At 45.7% G+C, this 27126-nt stretch overlaps 1 long non-coding RNA gene across 1 annotated transcript in view; it reads left to right on the forward strand.

Moving 5' to 3' along the window:
* The first annotated feature begins 4375 nt into the window (after positions 1–4375).
* The window catches only part of LOC311231901, a 38470-nt gene continuing 15719 nt past the window's right edge, over positions 4376–27126 (forward strand). The window contains exon 1 of the long non-coding RNA XR_014619890.1: positions 4376–5252. This is a non-coding gene — a long non-coding RNA (uncharacterized lncRNA). The remainder of the gene's footprint in view (positions 5253–27126) is intronic.

The raw sequence follows: 27126 nt of genomic DNA on the forward strand, positions 1-27126 counted from the left end.
GACATGCCCGGCCAGAACACAGAGGATTCCGCACGAGCCGTCATCATCGAGACGCCCTGGTGTGCAGCATGGAGGGCGCTCAGTACCTCACCTCGTAGTGAAGGCGGTATGATCACCCTGTCCTTGAACAGGACCACCCCGTCAGTGGATGTGATGACCTCACGGTACTGGTGGAAGCCGCGAATCGCCTCCGGCATCCCGACCCTTGACTCAGGAAAGCCATTAGCCACCATCTCCTCCAACGCGCGCATATCGCCGTCGCTGCTAGTGGCATCCCTGACACGATCCCATGTCACAGACCGTAATGACTCCAGCCCCGCGGCGCACCACGTCAGGTCACCATCCTCAATGTCGCTGTCGTCCTCCGGCTCAGCTCGGCGCAGGAGAGACAGCACGTCGGTGTGCATGCTGGGCGAGAGGTGGGTCACCTCGGCGGCGCTGTCGTCTGGAAGGTTCATGAGTGACGGCCGCGAGGTGCCGACCGGCCTGCGGGACATGGCATCTGCCGCCTTGTTCTTCATGCCCGGGACATGGACGATGCGGAAGCGATACCGCAGGGTCTTCTCCTTGAGGTTCCTGAGGCGGGGGTTGGGTATGTCGTCAAGTGCTCTGTCCACAAGGAGTTTCAGTAGCGGCTTGTGATCGACTGCCACAATCAAGTTCTCGCAGCCCAGTACGAAGTAGCGCGCCTTGTCTAGGGCGTCTGCAACCGCGAGGGCCTCGCCCTCCACAGGCGCGTATCTGGACTCCGCTGCGTGCGTGAACCTGCTGCCGACTAGGGTGATCTTCCACCCGTCAGTGCAGCAGAAAGGTCTGACTGGTGTGCACAGGCAGTGCTTCTGAAACAACCAAAATCCGATGCCTTCCTTCGACCAGTCTGTGGCAAGGCATGTCGGCCTGGCCTTGTCGAAGATGCGGACACCGCGCTCGATCTCCTGGACAATCATGTCCTTCGACTCGCAGAATATCTCCTCCAACTCTGGGGACCACTCGAAGCGCGCTCCGCTCTGCAGGAGTGTCCGGAACGGCAGCATACGTTTGGCCATACTGAAGGCGTAGGCCACTTGGTTGACAAGCCCAAACCATGATCTGACGTCAGTGATGTTGCGTGGACGTGGAAAGTCGTGGATCGCCTCCAGGTAGCGGCCACACGGTCGTACACTGTCCATGGTGATCGTGAAGCCCGCAAAGTCTACCGTGGACGCGCCGAAGACGAACTTCTCCGGGTTGAGGATGATCCCGTTCCTGCCGCACACATCCAGCCATTCTATCGCCTGGAAGTAACTCTCCTCGATCATGTCAGCCCACAGCAGTGTGTCATCCACGCATTTGGTTTTGTTACCAATGTCCGCAACCACCTCGTCGTACCGTCGTGAGTAACCATCCCCCGATGCCATGTACCCCTGCGGGGCCGAGAGGTATCGGTAGCGCCCCCACGGAGTGATGAACGTTGTCTTGTGGCGGTCATCTCTGTGCAGTGGGACGCTGTTATAGCCGTTCCACGCGGCGAACACGGTTTTCCGTTTCCCGCTCGGCACGCGTCTCGCTTGGTGGAATGGGGACTGCGTGTGGTGGGTTTCGCGGAACGCATGCTTGTTGAGCGCCTGGAAATCAACTGTGCGTCGCGGTTTGCCGTTCTTCTTCGCACAGATCACCATGCGGTGACACCACGTCACCGGTGTACCAACAGGTACCTCTTCCAACACCCCAAGGCGAACGTCCTGGTCGAGGGCCGCCTTCACCTCATCCTGCCAGTGTATGGCTACGGGGATGGGGGTGTGATGGGCGACCGGCGTCGCGTTCTCGTCGAGCATGAGACGGAGCGGCGGGCCAGACATTCTTGGTAGGGGCTGGTGGGGGCATGTATTGAATGTCCTTTGAGCGTATGCCTTGAGTAGGTGCTCGCGTAGGGCCTCCCTGTTAGCTTCCATCGCCGGCATGGGGAGCGTGGTCGACCTAGTTGGCGGCTCCGCACGCTGCGGGCAGTCGCATAGTCCTGAGGTCGCCAGATTCACCTCCCCAAGCGTTGGGAAACTGTCGGAGATCATACCCAGATCCACGCAGGCTGAGCGGGAGAGGAATATGCGATCGGACGAGTCCGTCACATACGCGATTTGGCGCGTCTCCAACCTCCGAGCGTCGTTGCTGTCACCGGAGAATCTGACCCGAGTATCCGAATGCCTTCATTGTTCGCCGCCTTCATGGTCATGGACACGGGAATGAGGTCTTCCGTACTCAGGCCCATTCGTTGTGCTACCTTTATCCCGATCAGGCAGCTCTGGCACCCCGTGTCGGCCATGGCGGGCAGGGTTACCGTGCGGGTGCGTTTCGGGAGGTCGAAGCCCAGTGCTCTGTAATCCTCACGCTTGGCAGTGAGGGAGAGGTTAATTTAGGGCTGCGGGTTGGATGTGCGCTTCATCCACTTGTCACACATATCGTCGTATAGGTGGTGAGCGAGGGGGAGCGTGTGTAGCTGGTCGCCCGCGCTGGCCACGGTGAGCGTGCATAGCTCGACAAAGGCTGCCGTCTGCTCGTCGGACACCTCGTTTGTCCTCTCGAATGGGGGCTTATCCGACCGACCACCCAGGCAGACCTTCTCAAGGTGGTTTTGGCGGCCACATTTCCGGCACGTCTTGCCATATCCGGGGCACTCGTCACGCCTGGCGCGCCACGGGGGCGTTTTGCCGTGGCCCATCCCGCCACAGTAAACGCACGTTCCTTCAGGCTTGGCCTTCGGTGTCTCAGGCCTGGTAGCCCCTCTGGTGCGGAGATCCTGCTATTTCCCCCGATGGTATGAGCTACTGACCATATCCGTGCTCTGGGGGTCGAGTAGGCGCAATGCTGAGCGCTTCCCAGACTCCTTTGCTTCGATGTATTCTATCATGTCCCTTAACGGAATATTCTGGTTCCTTTCACCAAGCAGGTCGAGCTGTATTTCCTGGTCCGCGATGCCGCGGGCGATCACGTCACGTAGTATTTCCTCTGTGAAGTCGTTGACTTGATCGCACCCTGTACAGTTCATCTTGTATTTGCATGTGTCCGCCTGCCCTTTCAAGCGGGCGTGGAACGACCGGATGGGCTCCTCGTGTCCCTGTCGCATGTTAGACAGGGCCACTCGGGCTACCATGATATTCTCCGCGCGGACGGCGAGCGTCTTCATGGCCGCGAGGACATCTCTCTCATCACTGTCCACCAGGCTCCTGCCCGCCGAGCGAGTGAGGTCCTTCCTCAGATCCTCCTCGCAGCACTCTAGAAGCTGTGTGACAACATCGGGTCCGACGAGTTTGGTGCCCCTCTTGTACTCGCCCCAGCGGGTTATAAAGTATGACCAAGTCTCTGCTGTCCCGGCAAGCGCTATAGAGGGGCGCCTGAGCTTCTCCATTTTGGTATTAGCCCTCGGCGTCCTGGAGGCTGCAGCATGTTCCGTTGCATGTAGGTTTAGCATAGCCACTACCACTGCTACCTCCTTATGTTCAGCTACATATTCACAATCCTCGACAGGGCATTCAACTTGCACAGACGTCATTGGCACTGTATTCCCAATAGCTCCACGAAATTAGCAAAGTAGATTTATCTACCAGTTTTGTCCTGCAGGTGGCACCGTTTGTATACAGATTCCCGGGTGGCGTTAGTTGCCGACTTCTCCGTGATCTGTTCGTGTATATACAGATTCCCGGGTGGCATTATTTACTGCCGTCTCCGTGATCTGTTCGTGTACAATACATGTGTCCTCCTTCTTGCTGGCAGTCTTCACTTGGCTGAGCTAATTTGTTTGATTATAAATAAGAACAACATTCTATTTGTTCACTTGCTTTAATAGGCGAAATGACAATAATCAAACAAGTCATGAGCCGGGGTGCAATATTCCCTAGTTACGATTATTTTTCTGTTGATCAAATAAAAAGCATGCCTACTGCAAATCAATATGATTTGTCGACCATGTCACAGCTTATTGTGGTCTGCAACCCCTTAACAATTGTGTGTATTGAGCTGTACTGTATTGTACCCATTCTGCAATCTGTTAATAACGTTTTCAATCACACGGACCACACAGGCTATATAAATATAATGTCTAAATGAAATGCACAAAATAAAAAATGTATGTATCATAACGTTACCCTGGTATAGATCTGTATGCATGTTGTGATGTATTAGGTTCGGGTTTGAACCTCTTTGATTGTCGTTGTTATTGTGACGTCACCAGGAAGGCGACACACACACGAGTTGAACGTGACAGATGTGAGCGACATGAATGGATGCAGATATACGAACGAGTCAATAAAGGAATCTTATTGAACCTCGGGTTAAGCCTCGTCAATATAACATGGTGTCAGAAGTAAAATTGGAATAAGAGGATGGCGCAGTTTCAACCTCCGATGCCATTGAGTCTGCAAGGCAATCTTGCTGAAAATTGGAGGAATTGGACACAGCGCTTCGAACTATTTAGCATCGCCAGCGGCGTCTCAGAAAAGTCTCAAAAAGTGCAGTGTGCGACGTTTCTTCATGTCGCCGGAGAGGAGGCGATTAAAGTATGCAATACTTTTGTCTTTACTGCAGAAGAAAAAGACAAAGTAGACATACTGAAGAAGAAATTTCAGGACTATTGTGACTGTGAGCCCCGGAAAAACTTGCCATATATAAGGCACATATTCTTCACACGTGCACAGAAACAGTCAGAAACAATAGATGCCTATGTCACGGATTTAAAGTATAATGCCAATGATTGTGAATTTGGTCAGTTGAACGAATCCCTGATAAGAGACAGGATAGTGTGTGGCATAACTAGTGACCAAGTAAGAGGCAGACTGTTAAGAGAAGCAGATCTGACACTAGCAAAAGCCTTGGATATTTGCCGTGCGAGTGAGATCACAACCAGTCAAGTGAAAGCACTGACAGAAGAGGTGGATGTGAACAGACTGAGAACAGTCAGGCCAAAAGACAGTAAAGTTGCAGATAGCACAGGTCATACTGAACCAGATGAGTCAAGTTGCTACAGATGTGGTTACAGACATGGAACAAGGACATGTCCGGCAATTGGGCAAACATGTAAATCATGCCACAAGAGAAATCACTTTGCCAAGGTGTGTAGAGTGCAGGGCCCACCACCGCACCAATATAAAAAAAAGCTGCATGCAATTGAGCAGAGTGAGAGTGATGAGGAGGAAATGTTCATCGGCACAGTCGAAGTGGAGCAGGAAAAACACACCAGACTGATGGAGACAAAATTCAAGGAAAATCCGTGGAATGAAACAGTGAGTATAAACAGAAAAGCAGTGACTTTCAAACTGGATACAGGCGCTGACTGCAACGCCATGTCAGTGAAAACGCTGAATGAACTGGACGTTAGAGGCAGACTCAGGGTGAGCAAATGCAAACTAGTTGCTTTCTTTGGGCAAAATATTTCACCACTGGGCAAGAGAGCACTGACATGTGAGTACAAAGGCCAAAAGCATAATATAGAGTTTGAAATTACACAGCAGGATGTACCAGCTACACTAGGCGGAGCCACTTGTGAGAAACTAGGTTTAGTAAAGAGAATGCATGACATTTCCAAGGAAAGTGACGTTCTTTTTTTTGTATTTTATTTTTTTTATTATTTTTTAAACAAACACATAAACAAACATGACAACACACGATTAGATATACAAGCATTGTTAACAGTGCACATCAATTAAATCACAGTTTAGATAAATGTCTTATACAAGATATACCCCTAATACCTGCTATCTATTCCCCTACACACATATGCTCTTGCTCGCACCCCCCACCCTGGACCCCCCAATGGATAATCCATCCATTATCATTCGCTCCTAACCAGACACTACCATTATATGCTAGCTTTTATTCTCTCTACCACTTCTAACCACATTGTCAATTTGGATTCATTGAGACCCAAAATTCTTGCTGTATATATTTCTAGATAAATCACATTGAGATATGTAAGAATCCAGACCTTTCTGCAATTTTTTTCCGGTTGAAACCATCGTGATGCTATCAGTTTTTTAGCCACTGTAATACCAGATAAAACCAATCTCTTTAGCTGTATAGGTACTGCATACTCAAAAACATCATTCAGCAGTAATACAGATGGGGTGTACAGGTATATTCAGAATTAAGAGATTTGATAATTGCTGGGTCACTTCTTTCCAGAATATCTTAACTGGTGGGCAGTCCCAGTACATGTGCATAAATGTCCCCTCGTCCCCATTTGTACATAAGGAGCATTTGGAGTCTTGTTTAAGACCCATTCTGTTCAGTCTTATAGGAGTCAAGTATGTCCTATGAATATAGTTAAGATTGATTTGTTGATGGTCCGGGTTCCTTGATGCGTCGAACATTTGCCCAGGCTTCTTGCCAATCAAAATCTTTTTCCAGGTCTGGTATATCCCTCCTCCAAACAGAGTCTAGGTGGAGGGTTTCATACGAGGCCGTTAGTAATTGATGATAAAAATCTGATACAAAACCTCTCGATGTCTCTCTTTCATAGAAAAAGTTGTGGTATCTGTGGTGTACAATTGGTATCCTTAATGGAACACTGTGAGCCTTCAAACATAACAATAATTGTGCGTAAAAATAATATGTGGAACCGGTGAGATTAAATCTTTTTCTATTTCATCATAACTACAAATACCCTGTTTGTTGAAAACATCTCCTAATGTATGTATTAGGGGTGCACCGATATATCCGTCGGGTATCGGCCGATAAGTGCCTTGTTGACTGCAATCGGCCTATCGGCCGATAAGCTCAAATGTGACGATAGCAGTCGCCGATAAATAACCATCAATTTGTGTAGCGTCAAAAGGCAAAAAAAAAAGTTCACTCGCGACCTACCTGCACAACGCCCGCCGTCCCCCACACACACACACAAGCTACTGCATCAAAGTTACTACTTATGATTAACAAGGCATTCGTTTTGTGGCATTAACGTTATATAGTTAGTGTTACACGGACAATAACATCAGCATATTATTATTACCCATAGCAGCAAGGCATTACTCCGAGTCCGTTCATTAGCTACCGGGAGATGCAAGACTAACGTTACTGGTGAAAATGTGATTTGCGTTGGAATACTCCTTTGCCAACTTGCTGTACTTTGCTTGCCGGTCTGCAGCCATTATTGCTGGATTATGAATAGCCCCAACTTTAGCCAAGGTAACGTTATGGCTAAACCTTTAACAATAGTTAACGCTAGCTTTCGGTTAGCTGTTCAATGCTATTAATAACACAACTCCCCGTCAACACCCTCTCTCGGGAAGATGGCATTTAAGAAAGTATCTGCTGTTAAAATGACACAAACATTCGTTTTGTGGCATTAACGTTATATAGTTAGTGTTACACGTTCAATAACAAGCATATTATTTACCCGAAGATAGCAGTAAACAAGGCATTACTCCGTTAGTCCGTTCATAGCTCAGTTCCATTCCGTACCCAACTACCCATTCTGCAATCTGTTAAAGGTCCCATGCATTATAAATGTCATTTTTCAGTCTCTAGCATTGTATTATAGTAATAGGAGTTCGTATCAATGTGTTTTAGGGTCTAAATACCATATTGGCGAATTGCTCCGTTTCAGCCCAACCCCTCTGTGCCTCTAGTAAATCGGGTCATTTTGATTTGAAGTCCCTCGTCACGTCACTGGGCGCTGTGGATAGACACAGTGATGCGATTGGCTCTGTGGTTGGAGCTAATGCCCGCCCCCATTCTACCTAGACTAGACAGCGAGTGGGGCTGCGGGGCCGAGAGGAAGAGAGAGCCGAGAGGGAGCCGAGAGAAAGGAAGAGAGAGGGAGGGAGGGAGAGAGAGGGGGCACTTGGGGGGGGGGGGTACCTGCCGGCCGCGCGCCACACGGGAGATTGAAAGAAAGAAAAGAAAAAAGTTGCCTCATCTCATCAGCGAGAGCCGAGTGGGAGAGAAAGGAGAGAAAGGAAGAGAGAAGGAGGGAGGGAGAGAGAGAGAGGGGGCACTTGGGGGGGGGGGGGGGGGGGACCTGCCGCACGGAGGTCCGCGCGACACACACCTCCGAACGGGAGAGTGATAGAAAGAAAAAAAGGAAGAGAGAGGGAGGGAGGGAGAGAGAGGGGGCACTTGGGGGGGGGGGGGACCTGCCGCACGGAGGTCTGCGCGACACACACCTCCGAACGGGAGAGTGATAGAAAGAAAAAAAGGAAGAGAGAGGGAGGGGCTTCTCTCTCTCTCTCTCTCTCTCTCTCTCTCTCTCTCTCTCTCTCTCTCTCTCTCTCTCTCTCTCTCTCTCTCTCTCTCATGGTATAAATGATTATTTGTGTAAATAAGGTTATACGCCGACCATTAAGAAAATACATGTTAGTTTAGGAATAAGGGGCAGGTAACTATATAACTATAAGATTTATTCTTCTTCCTGCTCCTTTTGTCCATGGAATGACTATTTATGATTTTTTAATGAAGAAACTAGGCCTGCCGCGATAAGCAATAAATCGATTAATTGCCGCGATAATTAAAATTAATGCAATGATTTTGACGGGCGTGATTAATTGCTATTTGCGCGTTTGTTTTAATGAGGCGGAACCAGTGCCCCTTGTCAGTCACTGTCCGTGTTGGGAGGCGGGCCGCTGGCTTTACTACAGAGCAGAGAGCACAGCACAGGAGCTCCGTGGGGCAACACCACATAGCTTAACTACATTTCTCAATAGTGTTGCTCCTTTTAACAAAGTAGCGTTATTTGTAGTGTAACGTTAGCGTTTTAACGTTAGTAGCTAACGTTAAAACTAACTTAAAGTTAGTTGTTCACCAACAATCTCAACATTTGTTTTATCATTAGCTCATGTCGATCTACTAGTAGCATCAGCAAGCTAACGTTAGCTGGCCCCAGTCCACTAGCAGCATGTCGATCTACCAGCAGCATCAGCAAGCTAACGTTAGCTGGCCCCAGCCCATTAGCAGCATGTCGAAGTAGTAGTAGCATCAGCAAGCTAACGTTAGCTGGCCCCAGTCCACCAGCAGCATCAGCAAGCTAGGATAATAACAACAATACTTCCGGTCCGGTCGGTGGGCTTCAAAATAAAAGTCTAAAACACCGGAAAAGACGGAGCGGTGGGCTTCAAAATAAAAGTTTTGGGAAATAAATTTCTCAAAAAAAAATTCTCTAACCGGTCGCAATAATATCGCTTATCGCGATATTTTCGGGGGCAATTAATCGCCCAGCAAAATTTGTTATCGTGGCAGGCCTAGAAGAAACTATGATTGTATTATTCCATGTGGCAAATAAAAACTCTGAACTGAACTGAACTCTCTCTCTCTTCCCCCCCCTCCCTCCCTCCCTCTACCAGTGCAGACTGTGGTCTGACTGTCACTCAAAGTGCTTATGGGCGGAGCCAGGCCATAACAGCCTGATTTCTCGAGGCTGAAAAATGATGGTTTCGAGTACTTGATTAGAAATATAAAACAATGAATTTTTTTGAAAAAAAAATTACAAATGTCTTCAATAGACTAACAGGAATTGTGTAAAGTTGCCCAAATAGTGCTAGGAATAGCAGTGCATAGCCCCTTTAATAAAGTTTTCAACCAGACAAATGTATAGAAAGGCTTTGTTTTATTATAACATTTGTTGCAGTAAAATCATTATGTCTCATTTGGTCATGCTGTGGAGCGCTGGTCGGCGGGCCGGGCAGCTAACGTATTAGCTACGTTAAGTTTGTTGTGCTCTCGCAAACAGAACAATGGCGGCATGCCCGAAAGTAGAAAATGAATAAACGCTTGCCGATTGGTGGTAAGGACAGCAGGAGGTGGGTGCTAGCGGTGTGGCGTAATTGGCCGAATCGACTGTCAATCAAAATGGTTATATTGCATTGGCTGAGAGCTCTGGTTGAGAGAACAGTATCTGTAACTGAGGGGTTACAAAACCCTGACTGTATTAAAGATTGTGATAGATTAAACCACTGCTAGTTAATTATGTACTTTAATTACTGGCCAGACAGTACATCAAATATAGATGGTGAACACCCACAAGAACACGGCATTGACAAAGAAATAGTATTTGAGGGTATTTTATTATTATGCAACATTAGGTTACAGAATGAGAATTAGGGTCGCGCTTGTATGGCGAAGAATATGCGTAAAGTCAGTCAATAGCATGAGTCACTAAGAATAGCAGGAATCCTACGATGGGTCTAAGTTGACACCACCTGTCGTATAATAGCAACTATATAAGGCAACGCTGGTACCGCCTGGAGACAATGGGTTCCCTCCGGGGTGTAAGGCCTGGAGGGTAGAGGAATGTTCGGATACTCAGTCTGATTCAATACAATGCGATGCGATCAGGTCTAGGAGGGATGGTTCTGGGCCGTTGGGGTCACGGTGGTCTCTCTGCCGCCGAAAACGCTCTTGGCGGGCTGGGGGGAGCTTCTCCAGTATCCGCTCCACATTAGAATTTGCATACAGTTCATATCTCCCCTTCTCCTTTTGGGACCCCAGCATCCCCACGAGGGATTGTACCTTGATAGAGAGGTCATCCAGTGCTCTATTGTCTTTGGCTGGGGGGAGGCGGTCGATATCCCGTATTTCTTGGATCACGTAATCCCATATGCGTCCATAGCGCTGGTCGAGGGCCACCAGAGCCGCGGAGTATGGGGTGCTTGAGTTGGAATATGCCAGCGCTATGTTATGCGCTCTGGGCACCTTGAGATGCTTGAGGAGGATGGCATATTTGTACGACTCGTCGTGGACATCGGACATCATAGTCTCCAAACACATGCGTAATTCCGTGTACTGTGCTCTGTCCTCGCGCGTAAAGTCTGGGAACGTCGGTGTGCCAAGGTAAGATGCCATGGATGGCTGGTACATTGGTGAGCGAAGGGAAGAGGCCTCCTGGGCGAGTCTCCCCGTACGTGTGGTCGTGGGTTAGTACTTGGTGGGTACCAGAGGCCGGGTCCCCAGGTGCTGTTCCTCGGTGCTGACTGTACGTCAAACTCACCCTTGAGTTGGGTCGGGGGTTTGTAGTGCAGTGACTCGGGGCTGAAGTTGGGGCTGTACTGGGCCTCCTGGTCCAAAGTATGTTCGTGCTGGTGGGCTTGATATTCCTCCTCTTCCTCTTCTAGGTCCTGGAGTCTTCTAGTTAGTCTCTCGGCGACGTAGGCCGGTTCTTCCCGTTGGCTGGGTCTCGTATGGACCGGTCGGGGAGGGGGCTCGGAGACGTAGACAGGTTCCTCCTGTTGGCCGGGTCCCGGGTAGCTTTGTCGGGTAGGGGAAGGTGCCCTAGACCCTTGTCGTGATGATCTCCGGGAGCTCCGTGCGGAGAGAGGGGGTGTCGCCCTGGCGATCAATTGTTCTATCATCTGCGCCTGCAGCCGGTCGCGCTCTGCTTCGCGCTGCGCATTGGCGGCGTCGCGCTCTGCATCGCGCTGTGCATTGGCGGCGTCGCGCTGTGCATTGGCGGCGTCGCGCTGTGCATTGGCGCGGTCTCGTTCGATGTTCTCTTCCGTCTGAAGGCGCCTCTCCTACAGTCTGATGCGGTCGTACTCACTCCTTTGTTGCGCCTGGAAGCGCTCTCGTTCCATTGCAGAGTGTTCGTGCTCGCTCAATTGTTGCGCCTGGAGGCGCTCTCGTTGTTCGCGCTCGCTCATTTGTTGAGCCTGGAGGCGCTCTCGTTCCACGGCAGAGTGTTCGCGCTCACTTAATTGTTGCGCCCGGAGGCGCTCTCGTTCCGTAGCAGAGTGTTCGCGCTCACTAAGGGCTTGTGCTTGGAGTTGCGCGTGAAGGCGCTCTCGTTCCGTGGCAGAGTGTTCGCGCTCACTCAGCGTCTTTGCTTGAAGCCGGTCGCGCTCACCCTGGAGTCGGTCTCTTTCGGTTGAAGCTGTCAGCGTGGCGATCAAGGCTTGCGCCAGTCTCTGGTCCGCCTCGCTGGGGGATGACACTGACGGAGGTGATCGGGTGCTGACAGGGCTTGTTGGAGATCTGTTCTCCTGGCGCGCTCCGAGGTCTATCTCCTGGGCGCGGTACTCTTCTCTTGGTTGTGTGTCGGGTTCTATCCCTGGAGCGCTTTCTTTATCCTGGAGCGCTCCGGGGTCTATCCCGGTGACGCTGTCTGGAGGTATAGTCACGTCATGTCCCACTTGGTCCCCCCTGTAACTGTCACTCTTGCAATGATGAAGCAACTCGTCTTTGATGTTTACTGATTGGCTTTATTTCCGTTCGAAGAGAACATCTTTATTCCGAACCGTAAAACTGTGAAAACATACATGAAATACAATCAATCACGGATCAAACCATAACAACATACATACAATTTATCGGTCGTTGCAAGGGTGGTTGTTAACCCAATGAACTTAACTACAAGCGCATTACGGCCCCAAACGTACCTTGTTGACTGCATGCAATATGAGAGGACAGTTATGGAGCTCTGGTGTCGATGTGGCTTGTCTGAAGATGGTGGAGAAGTGAAGGAACGAACCTTATAGGGTCTCCCTATTTATACACTATGGGCGATCTATTATGACATCACAATGTTCCAGGGCATTACACTATGGGCGATCTATTATGACATCACAATGTTCCAGGGCATTCTAGCCTGTTCTAACCGGTTCTATTATGACATCACACTGCAGCTAACTAGAATTACACTATGACACTCCTGCAGTTACACCCCCCGTGAGCTAAGTCAGTTTCGTTTGAACCCACTGGGGTCTCTACTGGTAGGATCGCCAAGTCGATAGGATTGGACATGCTTAAACTATCCGATTTATCCGTATTTAACGTCTGTTTAGATAAGCTAGGGGGTAGAACGAAAGCGAAGTCCTCCAGATATGGAGGTAGCTGACGTTTGCGCTGCGGGCGTTCTAGCTTAGGGGAGCCGCTTGGAGAGTGTTCACCGCTGGCCATGTCAATATTAATATTATATTAAATATTACACTGATACCCTCCGGCTCGAAGGACCAATTGTAACTGAGGGGTTACAAAACCCTGACTGTATTAAAGATTGTGATAGATTAAACCACTGCTAGTTATGTACTTTAATTACTGGCCAGACAGTACATCAAATATAGATGGCGAACACCCACAAGAACACGGCATTGACAAAGAAATAGTATTTGAGGGTATTTTATTATAATTTTTTTTTAAACTTTGACCAGTCGGCTGGTTCTTTTTAGCGTTTATCGCTTTTTCATCGCACTCATACTTGGTCAAGTTTGACCGACAGAAGCAGGCTGAAAGGGTTCAGATGGGGGGGAAGACACTCTGGGAAAGGCACGGCTGCCGTCCGGGATTCGAACGCGCTCAGCCCCAGATCCGCGCGAGCGCGGTTGTCCACGGCGCTGAAATAGCACTCGCGGTACGTGGTGAGCTACTGGAGCTCCCCGAGGGTATTTTATTATTATGCAACATTAGGTTACAGAATGAGAATTAGGGTCGCGCTTGTATGGCGAAGAATATGCGTAAAGTCAGTCAATAGCATGAGTCACTAAGAATAGCAGGAATCCTACGATGGGTCTAAGTTGACACCACCTGTCGTATAATAGCAACTATATAAGGCAACGCTGGTACCGCCTGGAGACAATGGGTTCCCTCCGGGGTGTAAGGCCTGGAGGGTAGAGGAATGTTCGGATACTCAGTCTGATTCAATGAAGAATAAAGAGACTCCAAGTACAGGAGTCGGTCCTTGTAAATCCCTCGATCAGCAGCAAAGCAATAATTGTAATCCAAATGCTCGATAGCACTGATGACAGCTAGCCAGCCTCTGTCCACGAGGCCAGCCCGAGTTGTAATCCTCACGAAGTTGAATCCCAAACGACAGTGGGAATCAACGATGCTCTTCTCCGGGTAACACGTTCCAAATCAATATAATCCAACCGGTAATGGTTCTGCAATCGCCGACGCCGGTTCTCCTGTGCACATGTCCAACGGTTCTCCGACTAGGCCTCCTCGGGTGTGGGCGACGTATTTAGGCCACACACCCTGGCTAAGGTACACTAGTTAAAACACGACGAACCACACGAACGAACTGTGGCCGCACGATATACAATAAATGAACGACTATTTACTTCACATTAGATTAGGTCGAACTTGACGTTACTACATTAAACTCTGACACTTTACTATTCTATTCGCACATGTTCTCAATGCACGAGTTGCTCACTTCACCACGATGAACTACGTTGGCTTGTTTAGATGGACAAGCAGGTGCTCGGAGTAAGGTGGGGTAAGGTACTGCTGTGCGCACCTTGCGCTGTATATATACTTAAGTGACTATCTAGTCCCAAACCGCAGTCTTTGTCTGGTATCAATACGCTGTCTCCGGGCATGTTCTGACATGCCTGAACTGGTCTTTGAACCTGACATTGGGGGCCTGCGAGCTGGTGCCTAGGGGCGCTGTCCAATAAGGAGAGCGAATATTACTCTGGTTTGAACGCAGGTAAAGGGATATTCCGTGTATATATAAATAATATACAAAGTATATCAAACAATAAAGGTAGATTCTCAGTTTTAATCTGGCCCTTCACAACAGTATCCATCTGCAGGCCGCCAGACGATACTTGAACTGATACAGGCTACTGGGAGAGGGATAGTGCTACATGGCATGGTGGAATTAATACCATAAACATATTTCTTGATGTTTCCTTTTTTTAAGTAAGTAAAGAGGCCTACAAATACAAACATACACATACAAATATACAGTAGTTTCATTAAAAAAAATATATATTACAAAAAAATATATTAAAAAAAAGAATATTAAAAAAAATTACAAATACTATACAAATAATACACAAATATCGGTATCGGTATCGGCCGATTGTGTTACTTGAACAATCTGTATCGGTATCGGTGGCCAATTTTCATATCGGTGCACCCCTAGTATGTATGCCTTGCTTTTCCCATCTAGGGAATCTTATAGGTCGTTTTCCAATCAGGAGTGCAGCATTGTTATTGAATAAGGGAGTATGATTATGCCATTTATGTTGGTTAGAATATTTTTTGTGTGTTTCACGCCATATCCGGATCGCATGAGTAATTATGGGGCCAAATTTCAGTTCGCATTGCTTAATTGATACTTTGGTGTATACTATGTCCTGTAGTCTCTGTGGTGCTACTATATTTACTTCTAAATTTCTCCAGGATACTGATGCTTGGGGTTCAAACCAGGTTGTCAGTGGTCTTAAAGTGTACGCCTTAAAATAGTGGAAAGAATTTGGAAGTGCCATCCCTCCGTCGGCTTTGTTTCTCTGTGCGGTGGATCTTTTTATACGTGGTGGTTTGTTATTCCGGAACATAGGGCTGGGCGATATGGAAAAAAATCATATCGCGATAACGATATGATAATTTTATTTTATTTCTCGATATCGATAATTATCGAATTGTTATAAGTATAAAAAAAATAAAATAATTTTTTTTTTTTTTTTGGAACAGATGTATGTTTATTTTGCAGCAATTCTTTGTCATTGCCGCCATCTTTAGTGTTACATCCCCTCACACTCCAGTTCTCAGGCTGCAGCTGGTTTAAAAGCTAAAGTAAACCGGCTTCTCTGCTGGCTGTGGCTCCAGAGGAGTTGAACAGTTCTGGCTCTGCTAGTTTATTTTCAATCTTTTGGCGCTTTTTTGGTGGACAAACCACCGCACATGTGCACTGTGACTCGTGACTGGAGTCTAGTTCTGCTAGCACACATAGCCTACTGTGTACAGACGGTTTCAATGTATTTTAAATTAGAAAGCAAACAAAATAAATGGACAAGAGAAAAATAAATCTGAATTCTGGTCAGTATTGTCATTTGGACAAGCAAAGCCATTACTTTAAGTTGCAGGCAAGAAAGACAAGTCTGTCCACTGTCTCTGGTTTTAAAACTGCCATGTTGCAGGTAAAAAAAAAAAAAAAAAAACGATTTTTCGATTTTTTTTTAATTTCGATATTCGATATCGATTATTAAAATATATCGCGATATTTATCGTTATCGTTATATCGCCCAGCCCTACCGGAACATGTAAATTTTTCCAATAACCATCTGGAGGGGGTAACGGAAGCATTGAGCTGATGAAGTTGATTCTAGGTAAGACATCATCTTAATTATTGAAACCCGTGCCTGTACTGAGTTTTTAAGTTTTGACCACCTGTCAAAGTCGTATTTTATTTTATTTTGGATTTCTATGTAATTGTGTTTCACCGTTTGGCTTATGGTAGGGAATACTTCAACTCCCAAACATCTAAAGTGTTTAACCATTGGTATTTCTTCTGGAAGACTTGTATTTTTTGCAGGGGCGTTCAGTGGAAGGAAAGCCGACTTTGGCCAGTTTATCTTAAATCCCGATAGGTCGCCAAAGTCATCAATCAACTTGAGAAGATGAGGCATTGCGGTGTTAGGGTTTTGCATGAACAGTATTAGGTCGTCCGCATAATAGACTAATTTTGTGTTGTGTGCCCTTGATTACGATTGGTTCTATGAGTTGGGATTGTCTTATATATTGTGCTAAAGGTTCTAGTGATAAATCAAATAGTCCGGGACTAAGAGGGCAACCCTGTCTAGAAGAACGTGATACCGGAAATATTCCGGAGGTGATTATACCTGTTGTAATCATGGCCGATGGGTCTTTGTATAATACTTTAATCATATCAATGAATCCTTTTCCTAACCCCATCCTTTCTAATACTGCCCATAGATACGACCATTCCAACCTATCAAAGGCTTTCATTGCATCCAGGGACAGCATCGCCTTAGGTGTGGTGTCGTCCTTGCTGGCATCTAGTACGTATAGTAATCGTCTTATGTTGTCAGTGATCAAGCGGTTTCTTATGAAGCCAGTTTGATCCGGATGAACTAAAGACGTCATATGCTTTTGAAGTCTGATGGCTAATACCTTAGAGAACAGTTTGATATCGGTTCCGAGGAGGCTTAAGGGTCTATAACTACCGCTATAACTATCGGTGGGGTCTTTGTCTTTTTTAAGGAGAACTGTTATGAGTGCAATATTGTCGTTCTTATGAAAGTTCCCCTCCTTGACTGAGTATAAAATCATATTAAGTAATAGGGGTCCAATTATGTCCCAACATGAGAGGTACATTTCTGGTGGGATACCGTCTCTTCCAGGAGCCCTACCACTTTGCATTTCGGATATGGCCTTCCTGAGTTCCTCTAGTGTGATTGGTGTTTCTAACTGTTTAGCATCATCCTCTGAAAGTTTGGGGAGGTTAATTTGATTAAGATATGTGTCCATTTTGTTTTGATCAAAGGTCGTTTCTGATTTATACAAGTTGGAGTAGAATTCTTTGAATGTCGCGTTTATTTCTTTGGTGTCTGTTACAAGTCCTTGTTGTGCTCTAATGGAAGTTATATCTGCAAATTTTGCGTTAATTCTTAGTCGCGTAGCTAGTAGGTGACTTGGTTTGGAACCTTCAGAGTAATTTGATTGATTGATTGATTGAAAACTTTATTAACAGATTGCAGAATTTGTACAATACAGTACAGCTCAATACACACAATTGTTAAGGGGATGCAGACCAGAGAAAGACTTTCGTCTTGTTTACATCAGGGTCCCCCATTTTCAATTAATCAGGACATATATGACATACATGACATACAGATAGACAGTACTGCTACATCTATACATTTATGACATATCAGATTTGCAAATACAGTACTGTTTGTGATACAAAAGTGTCCAGAAAAGGAGTGTATACATTTGGCATAGAAACTGTACATTGGAGGAGGTTGGTTGGGTGGGGTGGGGTTGGGTGGGTTGGGTGAGGGCTGTACATTGGAGGTGGGGGGGGGGGTTGGGAAGGGGACACACACACATTTTACACTGTACATTGGAATATTGACAAAGCCTTACTTGGTCATTTACTGTACAACTAGGTTAGGACATTTGTAGGGGCCAGTTTCGAATTGCAGTCTCACGTAGGTGTTTTTTGAGAGTGTTTTTGAAGGTGGGTAGTGATTCACATTCCTTTACAGCTTTAGGCAGGGCGTTCCACATTGATGTGGCATAATTGCGAAACGTGTTTAGTCCCTTGTTTGAGCCGAATCTGGGTTTTACATGATTTGTGGAGCTCCCTCTGGTGTTGTGATCGTGGTATTCACTGACCTTTGGGAAGTATTTTGACATGTACATGGGTACCTTGGTCACGTAGTGTATCTTGTAGACCAGGCCCATTGCAAGTTGCTGTACTCTGTCGTCTACTCTAAGCCATCCTAGGTTGTCAAAGTGGGCAGGGGTGAGGTGGGTTCTAGGAGTCAGGTCAAGTAGTAGTCTGACTAGCTTGTTTTGAGATGTTTGTAATTTGTTTTTTAGTGCCTTTGAGGTGCTTTGGTACCATGAGGTGCAAGCATAGTCGTAGTACCCTTGAATGAGTGCTCCTGCTAGAGTCTTCAGGGTATTCTTGTTTACCAGAGAGGAGATCCGGTACAAGAAACACGTTCGTTGGTTGACTTTTTTTATTACATTGGATGCCATTTTGTCACAGGAAAGATTAGCCTCTAGGATGGAACCCAGGTAGGTAATTTCATCTTTCCTTGTGATAATATTGTCACCCACTGTAACCGAGAAGCCGTCGGTCTTGCTGAGTTTGTTATTTGAACCGAAGAGAATGGACTCTGTTTTGCCCATGTGTAATGATAGCTTGTTGTCGGCGAGCCATATGCAGATTTTGCCTAGTTCCGAGCTGAGGGCTTTTTCAACCTGTAACTTGTTCTTGTCAGAGACCAGCAGGGCTGAGTCGTCCGCAAACAGGAACAAGTTGCAGTCACAAGCTGACGACATGTCATTTGCATAAATTAGGAATAGTAGCGGTCCTAGTATGCTTCCTTGTGGAACACCACAGCTCACTGTGAGGGGGGGGGATAGGGTACTGTTTACTTCCACCATCTGTTCCCTCCCCTCCAGGTAGGATTGTATCCAGCTCACTGATAAACTATCAAAACCAATTGCTTTTAGCTTGTCAATCAGAATGGTGTGATTGACAGTGTCGAAGGCCTTTTGTAGGTCCAGCATGACCATGCCGCAGTATTTGCCCGCGTCCACCTCTTGTTTGATGTGGTCGTTCAAGTAGAGAAGGCATGTGTCAGTGTAGTGGGATGTTCTGAAGCCAGATTGGAATTCGTAGATTAGATTTTTTTCCGCGAGGTACTTTTCGATCTGTTCGTATACTATTTTTTCCATGACTTTCGAGATGGATGTAAGGATAGAAACAGGGCGGTAGTTACCCGGGTCTAATTTGCTGCCCTTTTTGTGCAGGGGTGTTACTCTCGCAATTTTGAAGTCCTTGGGGACGTGTCCCTGTTTTATGGAGAGGTTTATTATGTGTGTGATGACTGGGGTGATGGCTGCTGCTGAGTCTCTGAGGAATTTGGAGGGGATGTTGTCATGGCCAGTGGCCTTGTTTGGTTGGAGGGCGCTCAGTTTTTTGAGTACCTCATCTGTAGTTACTATTTCCAGTTTGAAGTCGTCTTTGTGGACGCCTAGGTTCTTGTAGTATGCTACTATGTGTTCTACCCCATACTGCCCTGAGTGGGAGGGTAGTTTGTTTACCAGTGTTGTGGCTATGTTTGTGAAGAAAGTGTTTAAGTAATTGGCTACATCCAGCTTGTCTGTGATGAGCGTGTTGTCCGTCTTTATGTTTATGTTTGAGAACCTGGTTTTGAGTTTTTTACTGCAGCCTAGTTGATTGTTGAGTAATTTCCAAAGTTCACGTGGTTTATTTTTGTTTTCCTCGGTTTTGTCATTGATGAAATTTTTTTTAGCAGTTTTGATCATGGAGTTTACGTCATTTCTTAGTCTGTTTCTTTCTAGTTTGAGTTCAGTCACGTGGTCTTGGAGTTCACTGCTCGTGCTTTTGGTAAGCTTTGACACACACACAGGGAAGGGGAGAGAGTGCCCCCCCATTTCCCTTTCCCCAGTCCACACTGTGTCTGCTGGCTCTGCCTCTGATCAGGATTAGCTTGTTAGCTTGCTAACGTTGTAGTGATTGTAATGGTACATAAACGTTAATTTCGGGCGATGTGCGCATAAAGGAATGGCGACGGTGCAAAGCATGTAGATGCATTTGACCCGTTGCGATAAAAAAAAACACCACAGACTTATTTCGGGACGTGTAGGCGCACTGCTGTGTTAACGCAGCAGTGCGCACCAACCGACCAACGCGCTGCTCTGCTTGCAAAAGCACGGATAGGGCGGATATGACTCGTCGAGTTGTCACAAGAGTTTTTTCAAAATAAGAGTATCATATGCACCTGAACGTTGCTAGCTTTCGGAGCCTAGCTGGAGCTGCGCGTGGGCAGAAATGAGACCCGCTACAGGATTTTCAAAATAAGAGTATCTATATGAACCGAATCCCTATCGCACCAGTGCTATTGAAGTAAATCCATCCATCGCACAGACCGCTGTTGCTGTAGCACGTGCGATATATATGTCGCACTGTACTGCCCTGCAGATTGGAATTCGTAGATTAGATTTTTTTCCGCTAGGTACTTTTCGACCTGTTCGTAGACTATTTTTTCCATGACTTTCGAGATGGAGGTGAGAATAGAAACAGGGCGGTAGTTGCCTGGGTCTAATTTGCTGCCCTTTTTGTGCAGAGGGGTTACCCTCGCAATTTTGAAGTCCTTGGGGACGTGTCCCTGTTTTATGGAGAGGTTTATTATGCTGTTGTCTTGTGCTACGTATTTGTACTTCAGATTAGGGATGCACCGAAATTTCGGCCACCGAAAGTTTTCGGCCGAAAATGGCCAAAAATGGCCTTTCGGCTTTTGGCCGAAAGAGTTTTTTCACCGAAAATATATCACTGAAACAACCTGTAACCTAACGCGTGTTGTTGTGATGATGTCATCAAAACGCGGATTCAGTCATTACATGCGCGCAGGGGGCGAAACTAAAGCCTGCCACCCGCCATTGGCGCTCAGTTTTTACGTTTGGCGCCTCCCACTGAGAGGTCTGCCCGCCGTGTGGCGGGCAATCAAATAGTCATGTGAAAACCGAAAATCATGATCCAATTCTTTAGCGGAGTTCTCACTCGCTGTCTCAGCACAGACACGCAGCGCACTGCTGCCCCTACCCCTCCCGCACCTGTTTCTGTATGCTGCATGTAAACAGAGGCTATTGCCTCCAACAGTCACCGTGACGTTAGTCTAGTCAGTGTGGGACCTTCGTGAGATAACGTTAGCTACCGTTACAAAATGACCCAGTCAACTATTCACTTAGTTTAATACATGAGGCATTGTTATCCAGCCGGCTAGCTACTGATAGCTCCCGACATCAACAAATGCTCCAGCAATAGTCCAGTGCATAATACCTCCGTTGGCTAGGTAGCTCACTAGTCACTACGAAATGTTGCAGTAAACTAAATAGTTCACTGAGGCGTTGTCCCAACGCCATCCAGCAGTAGCTACAGATAGCTCCTGACATCAATGTCCTACAACATGCGTATTCGAGTCCCTGGCTTACATCGCATGAGGGCTGCTGAATAGGTCCAGCTGTAGCGCAGGAGAATCCTTTTGCATGCTGAATGTAGAGTTTAGGGTCCTTGCTGGAGCTGGAGGCCACTCGAGTATACACACAGACAGTGGAGCTGTTTGCAGACAGCGAGGTGGCGATGTCTCGCAGATAATACAACTACAAGTATGATTATATAATATATATATTTTATTAAAAAAAAAAATTATATAAAATAATATTAATTATTTTTTTAATAAAAAAAAAGTTGGCAGGTAAGAAATCTGCTTGGCGGGTAGATTCTTCCCATCTACCTGCCACTGGCCGGTGAGTCAAAAAGTTAATTTCGCTCCCTGCATGCGCGCTGTGAGCTCTTCAGTCCTCCTCTTGGGACTCGGGAGTCGCGCTGTTTCTATGTAAACTCTGCGCGCAACGAGTCCAATAAATGCATCTTTAACATGCTTTATCCTTATTTACTATATGCCCGTCGCGGTTAATCACTGAGTGATCTAATATGCATATTATTCAGAGCGAGAGGGGGAGGGTTTGTGTTTCTCACATTGACGCTGTCTGTCGCGCGTCTACTGTGCCACAGTCAAGAGAGCGCGTTCATCTGGGGACTAGAAAGGTGCACTCAGTAGTAGAGCTGCCGCGGTATTGATGTTTTCCTTACCGCACACATTTGCAAAATATTTCCTACCGCCGCGGTTATTACCGCACGCACACAAAAAATAAAAAAAATAAAGTTTGAATGCATTTTTTTTTTGGTAGTAGTCTACTCTTTATAGCATATAGCCTGCCTCTAGTCTAAATGTCTATCTTTAGAGGATGACTTTGCAGCATGAATATTGTTTGGGATTCGGCAAGCACGCATTAGTTATTGAAAGTGAAACACGGATTCGAAGTTTCCCCTCTGGTCGTGCGCAGTTCACTCGGTGTCGCGGGCAGGGGTGGTTACCCCTAACCCCCCCGACCCTTTCTTATTATTATTACTATAAAGTTACTACTTTATAATAAAGGCATTCGTTTGGTGGCATTAACATTATATAGTTATACGTTCAATAACATCAGCGTATTTACCGGACCATATCAAGGCAAGCAATACTCTATTCATATCTCAGTTCCTTTCTTTGCTCAGAGCGTGCTGAGTTGTCCCATTCTGCGGTCTGTTAATAAAGTTTTCAATCAGACAAGTGTATAGAACGAAGGGCTTTTATTATAACATTCGTTGCAGACAGTAAAATCATTATGTCTCGTTTAGTACTCCTGAAGAGCGATGGTAGTCCACTCCGGCGGAGAGTTAAAGCTAACGTTATTAGCCGTGTTGTGATGAGCTGACATTCAGGAAGTAAAAACCTAATACTCGCTTGCCGATTGGTGGTAACACACTGCATGACGCTACAACGTGTGACGCGACTCTCTTCTGACCAATCAGTGGTCTGCAATATTTCACGTGACTTTTCTGGTACCCAATAGGGTCGCTTGGAACCTCGAGAGAGGAGTAGGGTATATCTGCAGAGCCGCAAGCCCAACGAGAGGAGGACAATTTATTATTATTATTATAAAAAACAGCGGTGACGCGGTATTCAGCCTACTCTGCGGTGGCCGTGATGTAACAGCGATACCGCGGTAATGCGGTAATCGCGGCAGCTCTATGTGACGCGTCTCTCTTCTGACCAATCAGTGGTCTGCAATGTTTCACGTGACTTTTCTGGTACCCAATAGGGTCGCTTGGAACCTCGATGGAGGAGTAGGGTATATCTGCAGAGCCGCAAGCCCAACGAGAGGAGGGTAATTTATTATTATTATTATAAAAAACAGCGGTGACGCGGTATTCAGCCTACTCTGCGGTGGCCGTGATGTAACAGCGATACCGCGGTAATGCGGTAATCGCGGCAGCTCTACTCAGTAGAGCACAGATGTCCGCCTCTCTCTCTCTCTTTCTATCTCTCTCTGATTGATAACTTTATTAACAGATTGCAGAATGGGTACAAATACAGTACAGCTCAATACACACAATTGTTAAGGGGATGCAGACCAGAGAAAGACTTTCGTCTTGTTTACATCAGGGTCCTCCATTTTCAATTCATCATAACATATATGACATACATGACATACAGATAGACAGTACTGCTACATCTATACATTTATGACATATCAGATTTGCAAATACAGTACTGTTTGTGATACAAAAAGACCCATAATAGTGATTATTTATTATTTAAGTAAAGTTTTGCCATAATCATATATTTTTCTATAATCCGGTAGCTGAACAACATTGGTAAAAAAAAATCTATTCTATGAATCATTTTCGGCCTTTCGGCATTCGGTTTTCGGCCAACTGTTTCCTATTTTCGGTATCGGTTTTGGCCAAGAATTTCCCATTCGGTGCATCCCTACTTCAGATTGTTGTTTATAAATGGCGTTAATCTCTATTTTTAGTAAATTAACTTGAGATTCCAGTCGAACCGAGTCGTTATATTGTAAAGAAGTAAATAACGTAGAGTAAAGCGTTTCTAGTTCCACCAGTTTTGAGCATCGATTCTTGCGTATTTTGGATGAAAAGCTATCAGTGAAATCCTTGATCATTCCCTTTACCGAAATCCATAATATTCTAGGGTCCCGAGTTCACATTCTCTAGTAGAAATACTGAAAGAGCTTCTTTGAGTTGTGTAATGAATTCCTTGTTATTCAGCAGTGTCGTGTTAAAGCGCCATCTTGGGGCTCGGGATGATAGTACACCAAATTATCCTTTTAAGAGTAAATAACAGTGATCTGATAATGCATTGGGTACCATCTCCACTTCATAGTAGGGGTGGACGGTATAAACGGTATACGGTATAAACGGTATGAATTTGCTCTACGGTATGGATTTTGACTATACCGTGTAACCGGTAGGGCAGCTCTAAAATAGCAATGACGTCATGTAACCACAGCGCGACTATTTCACTCGCATTTGCCCCTAAAAATAGATAGAATTAGTCATAGATAATAGATATGTGCGAACTGGAAAAAGTTATTTAGGAGGCTTCGCGCAGTGGGCGTGCCAGCCCCTACCGCACGCATGTAAACACTGGTCTAGTAGTCTAGTGGGACGGGACACGGGAGCTGTCGGGAGGACGGCAGCGTCTCCCTGAGCTAACGTTACAAAATGACCCAGTCAACTATTCACTTTTAGTTTAATACATGATGAGGCATTGTCTAACCGAACGGTATCTAGTCGGCCAGCTACCGATAGCTCCTGACATCAACAAACGCTCCACAAAGTCTAGCAGAGACGTGTATGCTTCCTGTTAGCTCACGTTAGCGCAAGTTAGTTCACTGTTCAAAACGAAATGTCCCATTGAACTAAATAATTCACTGAGGCGTTGTATTAACGTTATATATCCGGCTAGCAGTAGCTACAGATGGCTCCTGATATCAATGTCTTATAACACTGATTCGATGCGTATTCGAGCTGAGGGCTTGCTGAGCACAGTTAAGTAACGTTATAGCAATAGGGTCCAGGTGCAGCGCCGGAGAATCCTGGCCGTAGCTCTGCTCGAGGCTACTCGAGTATAGGTCCAGGTGCAGCTCCGGGGAATCCTGGCCGTAGCTGGAGGCTACTAGAGTACACACAGACAGTGGAGCTTGTTGCGTGGTGGCGATGTCTCGCAGATAATACAAGTACAAGTCTAATTATATAATATATATATTTTATAAAAAAAAGAAAATTATATAAAATTACATTTTTTTTTAATCAAAAACGATGATACCGTGATATATACCGTTACCGTCTATGCTTCAAATTATACCGTGATATACATTTTAGACCATACCGTCCACCCCTACTTCATAGTTATCAAATAGTCTCGGGGTTGCGAAAACATAATCTATTCTGGAGAGTGTTTTATGTCTTGCTGATCGACAAGAGTACTTCCGGGTCGTGGGGTTGAGTGATCGCCATAGATCATTTACACCTGTATTCTTTGTCCAATCCTTTAACGCTTTAGATAACTTTTTTTGTTCGTTGGAAAAGTTGGGATAAGACTTATCCAACCCAGGGTCCCAAATGGCATTAAAATCTGCACCAATTATAAATGAGTATTCTGGAAGGTTTAACATTTCCCTAGTGAGTGCAGTGTAGAAATTAGTTTCGTATAGATTTGGGGCATATACCGCTACCAACGCTATTTTCCTATTGTGTATAATCTTAGCTATGGTTTCCGACCATCTGCATCAGACCATACTCCCTTCAATTCAATATTCAATTTCCGTTTCACGACTATAGCAACTCCACGGGTTCTCGTTCCAAAGGAAGAGTGACTAATGTTATGGTATGTGTTGTCCGTTAACATAGCTTTGTCTCCCACTAAAATGTGCGTTTCGCTTAAGAGAGCCACATCAACCTGTTTGTTTTTCATCAATGTGAGCACGCTTTTGCGTTTATGTTGATTATTTATTCCCCCAGTGTTCCAGATCATTATATTCAAACTAGCCATAATCTATACATATTGATTTGTATTTGTTGGTAATATTTCTGTAGTGCGAATTCACAATGGATTTACATCCCACTGTTGAGGTCCTGTTGAGAGCAGAGCATAAAAACATACATATATACAAAAAAAAACCTGATCCCCCCTCCCTTACAGAGTCGTACAAGGTACCTATTTGATACCTCCTTTGCGTACAACTTCTTCCTTTCCTGCACCTCCGGTCTGCCCAGAATGAGCAATTTATCCTAAGCTTTCCTATGTATACCATAGAATCTATGCTTTTAATTCTAATTTAATAGAATGTCACCTGTGACCAAGCCTCTCTCCCGTTAATGTAATTATAACAGAATGAAAATTATACCTCAATTGGTATACTCATTTAAACCTCTTTTTTTCTTTTTTTTTAAACCTTCTATTAACATTTATTGGTTAGAACATTTCAGAATAAAGAAATAAAGAATAAGAAATAGTGATGTTTAGAATTAGATATCGAAAACCCATATAATCCGGGAATATCTACTTAAATTATTTTTTTTGAAATACCTTTCCATGTTTACATATCTAAACGACAAGGCGATTTTTAAATACTTGTATGCAGATCGTCCCCCGTCATGCGTGATCATTAATCTGTTATGGTGGTCGTTGTTCTTCACATCTATTTCATGACCAAGTCTCATATCGTTGTTATTTCACGGGGCCATCATTGAAAAAGGTATTGTATTCCAGAGTGCTGTCAGCCGCTCGTGACTTGCAGATTGATGTTTTAATGTTCCAGTACATTCCTCGTGCCATAGAACAGCGGTTCCCAAACTTTTTTGGCCGTGCACCCCCTGTCACCTCCCGACCTAGCTCGCGCACCCCCCAATGGGTTTCTGTTAGAAAAAATTGTTGCTGGTCTCCGTGCACAGATTAAATTTTTTATTTTATCTCTTCCCACGGCGACTATGGATAGGGAATTTCTTTATTTAATTAAAATGTTCACGACGATACTCTGCCAGTATGTTTAATATCCATAATACTAAAGGTTTGACTAAGATTTGTATGAAATTTTATTGTAAAAAAAAAAAAAAAAAAAAGAAAAATGTTTTACCACCATTAGCCTTTTCATGTCACGCACCACCTAGAGGGCGCTCGCGCACCACCTAGAGGGCGCTCGCGCACCACAAGGGGTGCGCGCACCACAGTTTGGGAACCACTGGCATAGAACAATAACAATCCAGTGTATTCCAGAATATTCCGTTATGACTCACTCATAGCCTTCAAGTAA

This window comes from Notolepis coatsorum (assembly GCF_963971535.1).
Source record: "Notolepis coatsorum genome assembly, chromosome: 7".
NCBI lineage: Eukaryota > Metazoa > Chordata > Actinopteri > Aulopiformes > Paralepididae > Notolepis > Notolepis coatsorum.